The sequence below is a fragment of the Labeo rohita genome, chromosome 21, assembly GCF_022985175.1.
Source record: "Labeo rohita strain BAU-BD-2019 chromosome 21, IGBB_LRoh.1.0, whole genome shotgun sequence".
Classification (NCBI taxonomy): Eukaryota; Metazoa; Chordata; class Actinopteri; order Cypriniformes; family Cyprinidae; genus Labeo; species Labeo rohita.
The window spans coordinates 29,226,828-29,239,661 of record NC_066889.1 but is presented as its reverse complement, the minus strand read 5'-3'; the positions used below and the strand labels follow the sequence as shown (position 1 = coordinate 29,239,661).

Genomic DNA, 12,834 nt, shown 5'->3' with positions numbered 1-12,834 from the left:
GAAGATTCTCCCTCTTAAAAAAGACAGCATGAGAAGCTGTTTCGATGAACTGAATGACTGCTGTGTGAAGTTAGTTTAGTCATGATGTTTGGTTTGAAGTTTGTTTGACTCTGTTATTTGACCCTGTTGATGAAGCGTTTTAGTTTACATGGTAACTGATAATCATTTCTCTTTCTGTGTTTTCAGTCAACTCAGAGGTCAGTTGACTCATTCTTTCATCAGTTTCTTAACAGTGGTTACACATCATTTCAACCACTAGATGGAGTGCTTTGTAAAAAAAATAACTCTGAGGAACAGTTTGGTAAGTAGCAGACAATGAAAGATACAGAAGAAGTGGAAAACAAAAACATTTGATATGCTTCTGACGGACAAGTTTTGAAAATGAGGGAAAACAGCAGTAATTTAACCTAAAGGAACCAACAATTTGAACAGTGTCACAATGCATTATAGAATAAGCCAGAATAGTGCACAACTAGAGAAGTGAAACTGCAAAACAAAAGAGGAAAATTGAAAATTGACAAAGTGTGTTTTTAATGTATTTATTTATTTTGTAATAAAAAGTACCTTTTTAAAAAACATTTTGTTAAAGTGATAGTTCACCCAATCATTATTTACTCCCCCTCATGCTATTCTAAACCTTTCTTCAGTGAAACAAGATCTATTTTAAAGAACATTGAGGCCCAAACAATATTTCTCAAAATATATTTTTTGTACTCTGCAGAAGAAGAAAAAAAACTCAGGTTTGTAACAACATTAGGGTGAGTAAATGATGACGGAACTTTCATTTTTGGGTGAGCTATCCCTTTAAATATGCAGCGTGTCAATGTCATACTACTCCTTTTCACTAGATGGTGCAGTTAGACCATTAGACCAATATGGCATATTTTTCACTAGATGGCAATACTACATGACCGTTTTTAACCTTCCAGGACCAGCTTTCATTAGAGTATTTTGAATGAAATGCTTAATCTTTATAATGGAGTATTATACTGATCTCTATAAATATTGTGTCGTATTTTAATGTTTTTAGTAGCACTTGTACAACATAAAAACTAAATATGAGCATTGCATGCAAATTGGATATTGTTAAAAAGACAACACTCAACAAATCAGCAGATTTTTATCAGTGTGGTTGGGAATTGTATTTATACTAATACATTTATAATGTGTTCGGTTACTCTTCTCCTTGGCTCTTCAACATTATGGAAACATTACAGTAATAGCAGATTTTAATATTCTTAAAAGTTTGTACATATACAACAATTTAAAAAATGAAATGATGAAAAGTTTACAAATGTACATATATACAGAAATATACATTGTATTATTTACACTGTAAAAAATAAAAAACACAGTTTGTTGAGTCAGCTTAAAATAATTTGTTACCCTGCTGCCTTTAAATTTTAAGTTCAGTCAGCTAAAATAAGTTTAGTCAACTTGAAATGTTAAGTTGTACTAAGTAGCTAAACTTAACAGATGGGTAAGTAACCCAGCTGTCTTAAAATGTTAAGTTGATTCCACTCAAATATCTAAGTTGTCACTTAGTATAACTTAACATTTCAAGTTGAAGAAACTTTTTTTTTTTAGTTGACTGAACTTAAAATTTTAAGGCAGCCAGTTACAAATTATTTTAAATTGACACAACAAATTGTTTTTTCACACTGTAGATGTGTATCTCAGCATGGCATCATGATAAGCACGTTTTCCTGATAATGTAGCATTCCCAGCTAAACAGATGCACTTTACTCTCAGGAACTGATGTTTATGAAAGATTTAAATTCCAAAAAAAAAAAAAGAGCTGTAAGAGCTGAATAAAACAAACAAACAGTCATTAGACATTAGCATGCAAATTATGCAAATTACAAACCTTTAGACTAATGAATACAAATTTGGAATCTATTTGGACTACAAAATTAATAGTGTGAAAACAATCACATTCTCAGTATACAGGCATAAATGATAACCTTGTCTTACAGTACTGTAGTTAGCTTGATTAATATCAGTTATTTCTGACATTATCACCGACAGTAACAATGTTTAATGCAGATAAAATTACCACAAGTTTTGACAACTGACAAACTTCTTTCAAAGTACTACCTGAATAACTTGATATGATTTTATAAATGACAACAATCTCCTTTTAGAGTGCAATACGAAATGAGTTAACAACTAATTCATTTTGGTACAACTAACGATCTCAATTTAGAGAGAAAAACATAAAACATGAATCCCACTCTCTGAATAATACATGCTAACGACCTGCTAAAACGCTCTAAGATCGCTAAATAAATTCAAAGTTTAACACACAGATTGAATTTAAACGGTACCTTGTGCCCTTCGTCAGCCACGGGCTAAGGGGTAGGGAGAAACCTTTTAAACATACATTTGCAAAGCGTTTACCCAAAAGTTCAGAATGACGCTTCACTTGATGGATTGTGATGAATTCCATGACAACAGCGCCCTCTATCGACGGAGGTAAAGATGACAGTGATTGGGGGATTTAATGGTCATTTACAGATAACATAAGTTCAGCTGCACAGAAATCACACTGTTTCCTCCAGGTTATGGTCTGTTGTGCTTTACACATGCATGTATTCTTGATATTTGACCTGTTACATTTTGAGCTATCTGTTGAATATTGATGAAGTAAAGTGAGGCATCAGTGGAAATCGAAAGTCCTCCAACTGAAGTCTATCCATTCAGGGTGTGTCTAGAAGTCCATGTTCACTTCCAGTCACTAGGAGGCAGACACAATTTTAGATACATAGGTTTAAAGCAGTTCTTTTTTTATTATTATTATTGAAACACATGATCCTTATGAACATGTATCACCTCAATTACAAAGAAGTACTATAATGATTTGGGTTAGAATTGCACATGAGAATTTTTTCATTACATTGAATGTAATTTGTTATTGTGCAGTTGTGTATTAACTCTCTCACACCAACTGTTCAATTAGGTTTGTAACATTTGTGATGAAGTGAATTTATGCATCTTTATGTTATAATATTGTACAATACTATTCTATTCTATCTACTTTTAAAAATGAAGGTGGCTTTTGCAACCATTTTTCTTGGTGTGAAGAACCCTTTTTCCCTTTTTCATTATAAAGAAACCAAAGATTTCCTTGATCTTTTGACACGTACGAGGTCACTGTACTATAAAAACACCCTGTAAGTTTTAAAACTCAAAACTTTCTGCTGATATTGAAGCCAGTCTGCCAAAAACAGTTTGACAGTTTGCAGAATATTATACTACTCTATGATAGAGTGACTAAACACTACCTACACAGAAGAAGATTAATGCCTATTTCTACATCGCTGGCTGTTTAGTCCCACCCACCGATTTGTTCATGTAGTGCATGTAATGTAATATATATAATAATAGCGAACCTGACAAAAAAAAACTTTCTCTTTGTCAAAACTGAATGAGTTCTTACTTTTAGGTGGTTCTAATTGGTAGCTGTTGCGTCTCACATGTTTTCCATTGTCTCGTGAAACTTCTCTTTCATGCAGAGATCTCCATTTTTCTTCAGACACTAGGAATACAGTAGGACAAACCAATATCACCATTAAGTTATCAATGAGCTGGAAAATATCTCTAAAAACAAATAAGAAATGCATGAGTCTGATTAAGAAACACTGTACATTTTACCAAGGAATCTAATCTCAGAATGCTTCAGAAAAGTGCTGCTGTAATAATAACAACATTTCCAATTAAATGCATGTTAAAAGAATAGTTCATCCAAAAATGAACATTTAGTCCATCAATTAACATGCTGTAAAGTGAAAAGCTGTGTTTTTGTAAAAAAACAACAACAACAACAACCCATCATTAAGGCATTTTAACAATTAAAAATAGTCCAAAATCTATAATAACGTTTCCTCCAGTGAAAAGTCTTTTAATTTAACTTTTAATTTAACTTTGACCTGCAAGTAAGCAGGTGAGAAAATTTTCCTTTTTGGCTGAGCTATTCCTTAAAAGTTATGAATATAAAAATATAAAAATATTTGTATATCACTTTTCACAATCCATGTTTTTTTTCACAGCAGCTTTACAGAAAATCATACATTAATCATACATAAATTTTAACAAATCTAAAGCAAAAGAGTAATGCACTGGAAATGTAAGTAAACAATGTAAATGAATGATTTTTCAAATATTTCCTGTGGTAATTACACCACATACACTGTGTGCAGAATTATTAGGCATGTTGATATTCTGGTCATATTTTTTTTCCAAACACATTTTACCAATCCAAACCACATCAGTCTTAGTAACTACTGTTAATTTTGTATTTAATCATTTATATGTGATGTATAATTGTCCGTGAAGGCTGGAAGTGAAAAACTCCTTATATTCAGGTGTGCAGGATTATTAGGCATGTTTTCCTTTACAGATAAAATGAGCCAAAAAAGATATTTAACCCAGACTGAAAAGTCCAAATTATTAAATGCCCATGAGAAGAATGCAATACTAATGCATTACAAGAATTTGCAAAGTTAAGGCTTGACCATTGGACAGAGAAATGCTTGTTGAGTCTGCATGGTCAGAAAAAACAGGTGGAGAAGAAAAGATGCATGTTAACTGCAAAAGAATTAGGAATTAAGGTGAAGAATTAGGTGTGACACCATCAGGAACCGTTTAGTCTCCAGCGCCACCATTTTCCAGAACTGCAACCTACCTGGAGTCTTCAGAAGTACAATGTGTCAGGTTCTCAGAGACTTTGCTTGGTAAAAAATCCTAAAAAATGCCCCTTACTTAATAAGAATAACAAGCTGACGTGTTGTGAAATACATGAAGACAGTTTTTTTATATGCTTTAGAGACAGATAAGTTGAGAGTGACTCTTGAAGGACAAGCATCACATCCTCTTGTGCCTCTGATTCAAGAATTTATCTTCCAAAATCTGGCAGTAAGTTTTGGGAGTTCATGTTTAGTCTCTTATCCTGAAAAGTCTGACTTGCAGAGATGGACTAAAATGAACTCCCAAAACTTACTGCCAGATTTTGGAAGATAAATTCTTGAATCAGAGGTACAAGAGGATGTGATGCTTGTCCTTCAAGAGTCACTCTCAACTTATCTGTCTCTAAAGCATATAAAAAAACTGTCTTCATCAATCTTCGTCAGCTTGTTATTCTTATTAAGTCAGGGGCATTTTTTAGGATTTTTTACCAAGCAAAGTCTCTGAGAACCTGACACATTGTACTTCTGAAGACTCCAGGTAGGTTGCAGTTCTGGAAAATGGTGGCGCTGGAGACTAAACGGTTCCTGATGGTGTCACACCTAATTCTTCACCTTAATTCCTAATTCTTTTGCAGTTAACATGCATCTTTTCTTCTCCACCTGTTTTTTCTGACCATGCAGACTCAACAAGCATTTCACTGTCCAATGGTCAAGCCTTAACTTTGCAAATTCTTGTAATGCATTAGTATTGCATTCTTCTCATGGGCATTTAATAATTTGGACTTTTCAGTCTGGGTTAAATCTCTTTTTTGGCTCATTTTAGCTGTAAACGAAAACATGCCTAATAATTCTGCACACCTGAATATAAGGAGTTTTTCACTTCCAGCCTTCACAGACAATTATATATCACATATAAATGATTAAACACAAAATTAACAGTAGTTATTAAGACTGATGTGGTTTGGAATTGGTAAAATGTGTTTGGAAAAAAAATATGACCAGAATATCAACATGCCTAATAATTCTGCACACAGTGTATGCTGCCAATAACACTTGCTGAACTTGGTCTGAACCTGTAGCATTTAAATTTTGGTGTCAGGTTTACTGGAACAATACTTACACACAGGAGCAGTTAGATGTAGCATATGCTCTTTTTCAGTAGGTTGGATGTCTGGCTCTTTTGCCATTCCGGTATGTGTAAAATACTGTGTATCAGTCATATCCGATGTTTAGACAACAGGCCACAGCACAGCCTTAAATATTACAACCTGCGTCCCCCTCATTGACCCCTGCAGGTAACACAACACATCAGTCAGATATCACAATCAAATCCTGATCTGAAGCCCAAACTGAGCCAGTTATAAAGCGTTTGCGTGTGTTTTGGCTAACCGTCTGGTGACTGATGTCATGAACCACAATGAATCAGCAGTAAACTACTTCTTGATTTACAATTACAGACAGACCACATAGTTACTAACTAAAAGTCCAAGTAGAAAATTTCACACAGGCAGAGAAATAAACAAACAAATGGTTCTTGAAGGTCCATCTCTTTCTAAATGAAGCTTGTTCTATTAGTCTTTCTCATATTTCCCTCTGATATAATAAACAACAGCAATTTCCATAACAGACACCATAACCGTAAAGCTCTGACATATACGTTAAGTACAGGACATGCTCATAATGTAATGTGTATCATAATAAATGTAATGTGTGCACTGCAAAAAAAAGGCTTATCTTACTTCATATTTTTGTCTTGTTTCTAGAAAAATATCAAAATATTCTTAAAGTAAGATGCATTTACTAGAATAGAAAAATAACAGTAAAATTATCTGTCTGTGGAGTAAATAAAATATTCTTGAAACAAGAGTATTTTACTCTTGAGTAAAGAGTATTTTGGCCTGGCCAAGATAAGCCTTTTTTGCAGTGTGATATATCTCTCTCTCACACACAAGCAGTCATACGGAGGCTGAGAGGGTGATATTATCCGAATCTTCACTTTTTCTGTTTTCTATAGTTCCCGTCACAGGAACAAAAAACTGAGGGAGTTATTAAAAAAACAACAACCACAAACATACTGTACTTAAAGAAAAATTGGGGTTGGTGGGCAGGTGTGGTTTTAAACCACAACATCTGGGACATTAGCCCTAATCTACCACAATTGGGTTATATCCAGTTAAGAACACACAGATGGGTTTTCTAAAGATTATCCACTTTAGCCGGAATGAGAAAATTCACTCATACACATTCAGGAAAAAAAAAACTGAACCTAATAAAAATCCATCAAACTTGAAAGAAAGACTTCTTTATTCTTTAATTCTCTCTTGGCGGGCATTCCTGCATGTACTATCAAGACTCTGCAACTGGCAGTGGTTCGGTGCCTTGCTCACGGGTCTTACCTCAGTCGTTGTATTGAGGGTGGAGAGAGCGCTGGTAATTCGCTCCCCCCGGTTTGAAGACCATGTGGGTCCAAGTCTTTAGTCCTCATTTATTTCAAAACCAAAAGCTACTAGCAACTTTACTTCAGTATGTGACGTTATTTCCAACTGAAACGGAATATTGCATTGACTTGTGCAGCCTTTTTCTGAACTGTGTTTGTTGTGGTCAGAGCCGTCCAATGATCTATATATAACGACTGGATTGCTCATTGCATTCTAAGCATAGATATGTATAGATTCCCTATTTGACCACTCCAAGCATGTAGACACATCTGCCATCTTGTCTAAACTGACATTAGGCAGTGAAGCCAGAGACTGTCTTACTATAGGAAGATGAGAGAGTCTGTATTACTTACTATTGAAGAAAGCGTTGTCCCGTGCGACACTTATTGGCCGTTTACGGATACCATAGGAATGAAAGAAAGAATGAAAGAAATTCAGAAAGCTGAATTCCACCTGTCGCAAAAAGTCAGGTTAATCCAAACGTATTGTTTAGTGTGAAACATGTTGAAGATTAGCAGATATTCTGTCGATTCATAAAATAATAAGCCATTTCCTCTAAAAGGCTTTTTATTCATTTATTCATTGTCATCCATTAAAAAAAAACAAAAACAAAAACAAAAAAACAGCCTTTCGTTTCCTTTCTCACCTACTGCCAAACCGAAAGCGTCAGCATTCGCAGTTAAGCTTTTTAGGCTAGTGGTTGCAGGCTTGTGGTTTATGTGAAGCCACTGAAAGTGTTTAAGCTGCCATCTTAACCCTGGTGCGCACCAAGCAAGTGGACCGAGACTGCAAAAAAGATGGGTCTCGGGCCACTTCCAAATGTATTCTGGTGTGGTTCGAAACTTCGAATGAAATATTAACGCAACAAGGACCAAATACTTCCAAACGAACCAAAAACAGGAAGTAATGACTCGCACACCAAGTAGGGACTGAAAAGAAGTGATTTTTCATATGACATTTCCTTTAAAATATTAAATTAAAATACTACTAAAATATTAATAATTATTAACATCCATAAGTAGTTCATATTTGCAACAATTAGCTCATAAACACAATCAGCTTTTTTGTTCCAACAGTACCCAAGTACAGTTGAGACACCCATCCGTAATACTGTAAAGCTGCCTAACCAATTAATTGCAAATGAGAATTCAACAGTTTTTATCTCCATTCAGTATTTTATTTGATTATTTGTTTAGTTAAAAGTAGTTAATTAGTAAAACATTGTATAGTAATGGAAAACATCGATAGGATACTTAATTTCAGACATACAAAATGTGCAGAGCAGTGGGCCCCGAGGACTGGAATTGAGAACCACTGCTCTAGATTTTATGGTGGCCTTGCATGACAGAAAAGTCATGCAATATGTGAGTTTTAGAGCCCAGATTAAGGTTTATGAAAATGTGAGTTAACTTTAACAGTCATGCAAGGATGAGAAGTTATTCAATGTGGGACATGGTGAAGTGAAAAAAAAGCAAATATCACAGATCACAGTTGTTGCACATGCAAGTTATTTAATGCATTTCAAATATACCCCTGTACCAACTGTACCCAGTCTACCCTACATGCAACAATGAGCTTGCTTAGTTTAGCAGATGGCATTAGGTGTATTCAGCTATGGCCTGCGCAGCACCACTTTAGGCTAAATTAATCTTTTTGTCTGGGGTGTTTGGTGAGTTCTGTCACGAGATATACACATGACCAATCAGGCTGTAAACATATCACTATGCTTTTAGGTTTGGTATCTTTAGGTTCGCTGTCAAAAATGCCAGTGTGAACGCTAAGCAGACCAGGACCAAATGAACCAAACAAACCGAACTACAAGTGTGAACACACCCTGACTAACAGCCAAACCACTGACCTAAAATCACCACCCGTTAACTCGTCGATTTTAACCATTTGATGCGGACGATCACCGGTGTATTTACAACTTTCACTGCTAAATTTAAATATGCTTTTGCACCTTGTCTGGCTGTTTATCCACATAAAAATAATGTTTAGGAGATTAAAGTTAATTACTAGTAAAAATACATTTGTTAAATACACACTGATGTTTGTGAGTTTGTTAAATGCACTGGGCCCCTAAATTTAGGACTTTGCTCTAAGAGTATTTCACAAACCATTTTAGCGCTAAAATGAGCTCTTAAATCTGTGAAACGTTAGGAGTAGTGAAGAGGACTCCTAAGTCACTAAGACCAAATCATAAACTACCCTCCCTGCTGAAAAAACAATACAAACCATCACAGAAATCCTAATGGTTTCCACTAGGCTGCAAGTAACCATTTACAAACCATCAGCTTTTAACCAATAAAACCATTAAAAAAATGGTTTACTGTAGTGTGTTTTGGGACATGTTCCGTTAGCATTTTGTGGTTTTAACAAGCCACCAACAGAGGGTGACCAATTACCAGTAGAGACCAACAGGCACCAATATAGTTACCATTAAAACCAGAACAATTCCCATTATAACCAGTAAAACCATTACAAATTCTGTGATGGTTTCTATTGTTCTTTTACAACCCCACCCCCATGGATTGCATGCCCTTTACTAGAAACCAATTTCTGAAAAAAATAAAATAAAATAAAATAAATAATAATAAAATTAAAAATAATACAATACAATACAATACAATACAATACAATACAATACAATAAGTATGCAGCAAATCCACCTTCCACAGAACTAGGGTGTTAGGCCTATCACACAATGTTAACAGCAGCAACCAGGTTGAAAATGTCTGACTTCAAAATGACAAAATAAAAATGCTAAACTAACTAAACAAACAAAAGCTATTAATAAGTACTATTCCAAATCACAATTATTTCATTTGCTCTATACCTACTAGTAAAGCTGAGATTACACGATAAATTCACTTACTGGATGAATGTCGCACTCGCACATGAGCAGGTGTTGTAACCTGTGGCTCTGTTTTGATTATGTGGGAGAGACGCAGCAGTAAAACACTTTTCAAGTACGTGCTCTACCGTGCGCTCGCTGTTCATTGGCTGTTCATCTCTGACGTATTGTCAAGAAAAGCGAGTGTCACTGCAAAAGAAAAATCCTGAATTGGGCTTGCCCTCACATTTAATGACAGCACCGTTAAATCATCTCACAATCCGGTAAACCCTCACTGGAATGAACAAGTAAGACACCAGAAAGTCTTGTTTTCGGTGTGAATCAAATCTTAAAAAACGGAATTGAAGAATAATGTTCCTTAGCATTGTCTGTTACAGTATTAAAGTTTCAGTGTAATGCAAATATAAAATATGTTAAAGTACGTCAACTTAATGTAGAAAACACAACATCTAATCTGTTGCATTCACTTCAAAATCTACAGTGTCAGCGGCTCTATTTTAGGTAACAGGAAAACACAGTCTTACTGAAATATATTGTAATCTCTTAAAGTGTTTTGTTTGCCTACATTTTTATAAGCACTGCACTTACTATTTAATTATAATATTACATATATGCAAACTGGTTCATGACTCAACTGTCACATGAATTACTTCAAAATTTGTGAAATTATTTAGCCAAACGATTAAAAAATGCTCAAAAAACATTTATTTTAATTACTGCGGTTCATCCATTCTAGATAGCTCTTAATAGCAGAAAAACAAGGTGAGGTAAACAGTTGTTTACATTGTGTTACAGACAGTCACTGAAGGTTTTGTTTAGAATGTTTTTTTGTTTCGGTTTTAGTTTTACTCTCTCCGTATCCAGTAAAGTAATCTTTATTACTTTATTCCATTATAATCTTAACTGAGCGATAAATAAAACAAATAATCTCACACAAACAAAATATAAATCTAAATCTCAAAAATCACGGATGTGGAAAAGAAAACTGTGTTGTGCTGTGTTTCAGAAACGCACTGCCGCCAGACTTAACAGACGCGATTCTTAAAGAGCCAGTACACAATTTTAAAATACTATTTCATTAAAGTAAATACAGGATATTTGTCTAAACTGCACATATGAATAAAGTAAGTTTACAAATACAAACAATCCAAAACAAAACATTCAAAGCTGACATGCACTACTTATTTAAACATATTTGTTATGGAACCTAAGCAAAATGGCTCCTACAAGGTGTTTTTGACATTCAGCCTCTCCCACTTTGAAGAAACTTTGGACTGTTGAATATCGATGAAGTAAAACTTCATACTCATTAAAAGGATCTCATTAAAATTCTATGATTTCCTACTCATTTAATAGAATGTATATGTGCATGCCTATTGTGACGGGTCTAGTGACAGATCCGGAGACGTTAGATCCATGTGCGACATCTTTAATGAACAATGAGAGTGGTACACCAGGCAGAGTTCAAAAGCCAGCAAACGGGAACAACAAAGGTAATCCAAGAATAACCGTAAATCCAGGCAGTAGGTCGGGGCAGGCAGCAAGAATCAAACACGATAACAAACAGTCCAGTCGGTAACAGGCAATCAGAAATACAAGGGAAAACGCTCGGAATTGCTAGACAAACTAAACAATACTTCGCGAGGGAACCCGCCGAACTGACGGTCCTAAAATGGCCGCCAGAGGGGAAGTGAACCCGGGTGAACCGGAACCGGAAGCGGGGGGTCCCAGGTACGGGGTTATGGGAAATGTAGTGAGTCAATAGTCCGGAGACGGTTCCCGCTGACGGCGGTTAGAGGGAGCCACAGAGACCGCTGTCGTAACAGAGCCCCCCCCCTGCGAGCGACTCCTGGCGCGAGGAGGTGCCCGACGCGGGGGTCTACCCCTCCTACGGGGAGCAGGTCGGTCCGGGTGCGCCGAGTGGAAGTCGAGTGTGAGAGAGGGGTCGAGGATATCCTCAGCCGCGACCCAGGACCTCTCTTCGGGGCCGAAGCCCTCCCAGTCTACCAGATACTGGAGGTGACCTCTGCGGCGTCGGGAGTCCAAGATTGCGTTGACCTGGTAGGGCCTCCGCGCCGTCGATGATTATGGGGGAGGTCCCTGTGGTGCGGTCTCGTCTAGGTCCTCCGCTCCTCCCGGCACGTCAGCAGGCTTCAACAGAGAGACATGGAAAGTGGGTGAGATACGATACTCAGGAGGTAGGTCTAATCTGAATGATACGGGTGTAATTTGTTTAGTTATTTTGAAGGGACCCACGTACCTGGGACTTAGTTTCTTGCAGGGAAGGCGGAGACGTAGGTCTCGGGTAGATAGCCATACCCATTGGCCCGGTTCGTAAGGGGGGTTAGGCCGACGCCTGCGGTTGGCCTGGGTCTGGGTACGGCGGACGGCTCTTTGTAGATGTACATGGGCGAGATCCCACGTCTGCTCGCTGTGCTGGAACCAGGAGTTGACTGCTGGTAGATCTGCGGGTTCGCCGGACCAGGGGAAGAGTGGCGGCTGGTAGCCCAGGATACATTGGAACGGGGTGAGTTGAGTGGCAGGTTTGAGTAGTGAGTTCTCTGGGCATATTCGGCCCAGAAGAGGTAGCGGCTCCAGTCCTCCTGTTGGTCGTGGCAGTACGAACGGAGGAAGCGAGTCAACTCCTGGTTCAACCTCTCGACCTGGCCATTGGCCTGAGGGTGGTAGCCCGAGGTGAGGCTCACGTTAACTCCTAGGAAGCGGAAGAAGCAGGCCCAGAGACGAGAAGAGAACTGAGGTCCCCGGTCCGATACTATGTCCTCTGGCAGGCCGTAGAGTCTAAACACCCAGTTACAGAGAATTTCTGCTGTTTCCATGGCGGTGGGGAGTTTAGCGA

General features: G+C 37.2%; 1 long non-coding RNA gene across 1 annotated transcript; it reads right to left on the bottom strand.

The window, feature by feature from the left end:
• Nucleotides 1-685: 685 nt before the first annotated feature.
• LOC127152032 (uncharacterized) lies at nucleotides 686-8,543 on the bottom strand. Its single transcript, XR_007825022.1, has 4 exons — nucleotides 7,477-8,543; nucleotides 5,806-5,974; nucleotides 3,440-3,538; nucleotides 686-2,737 (listed from the first exon to the last, which is right to left on the bottom strand). It is a non-coding gene; the product is annotated as an uncharacterized LOC127152032 (long non-coding RNA).
• Between the last annotated feature and the right edge of the window lie 4,291 nt (nucleotides 8,544-12,834).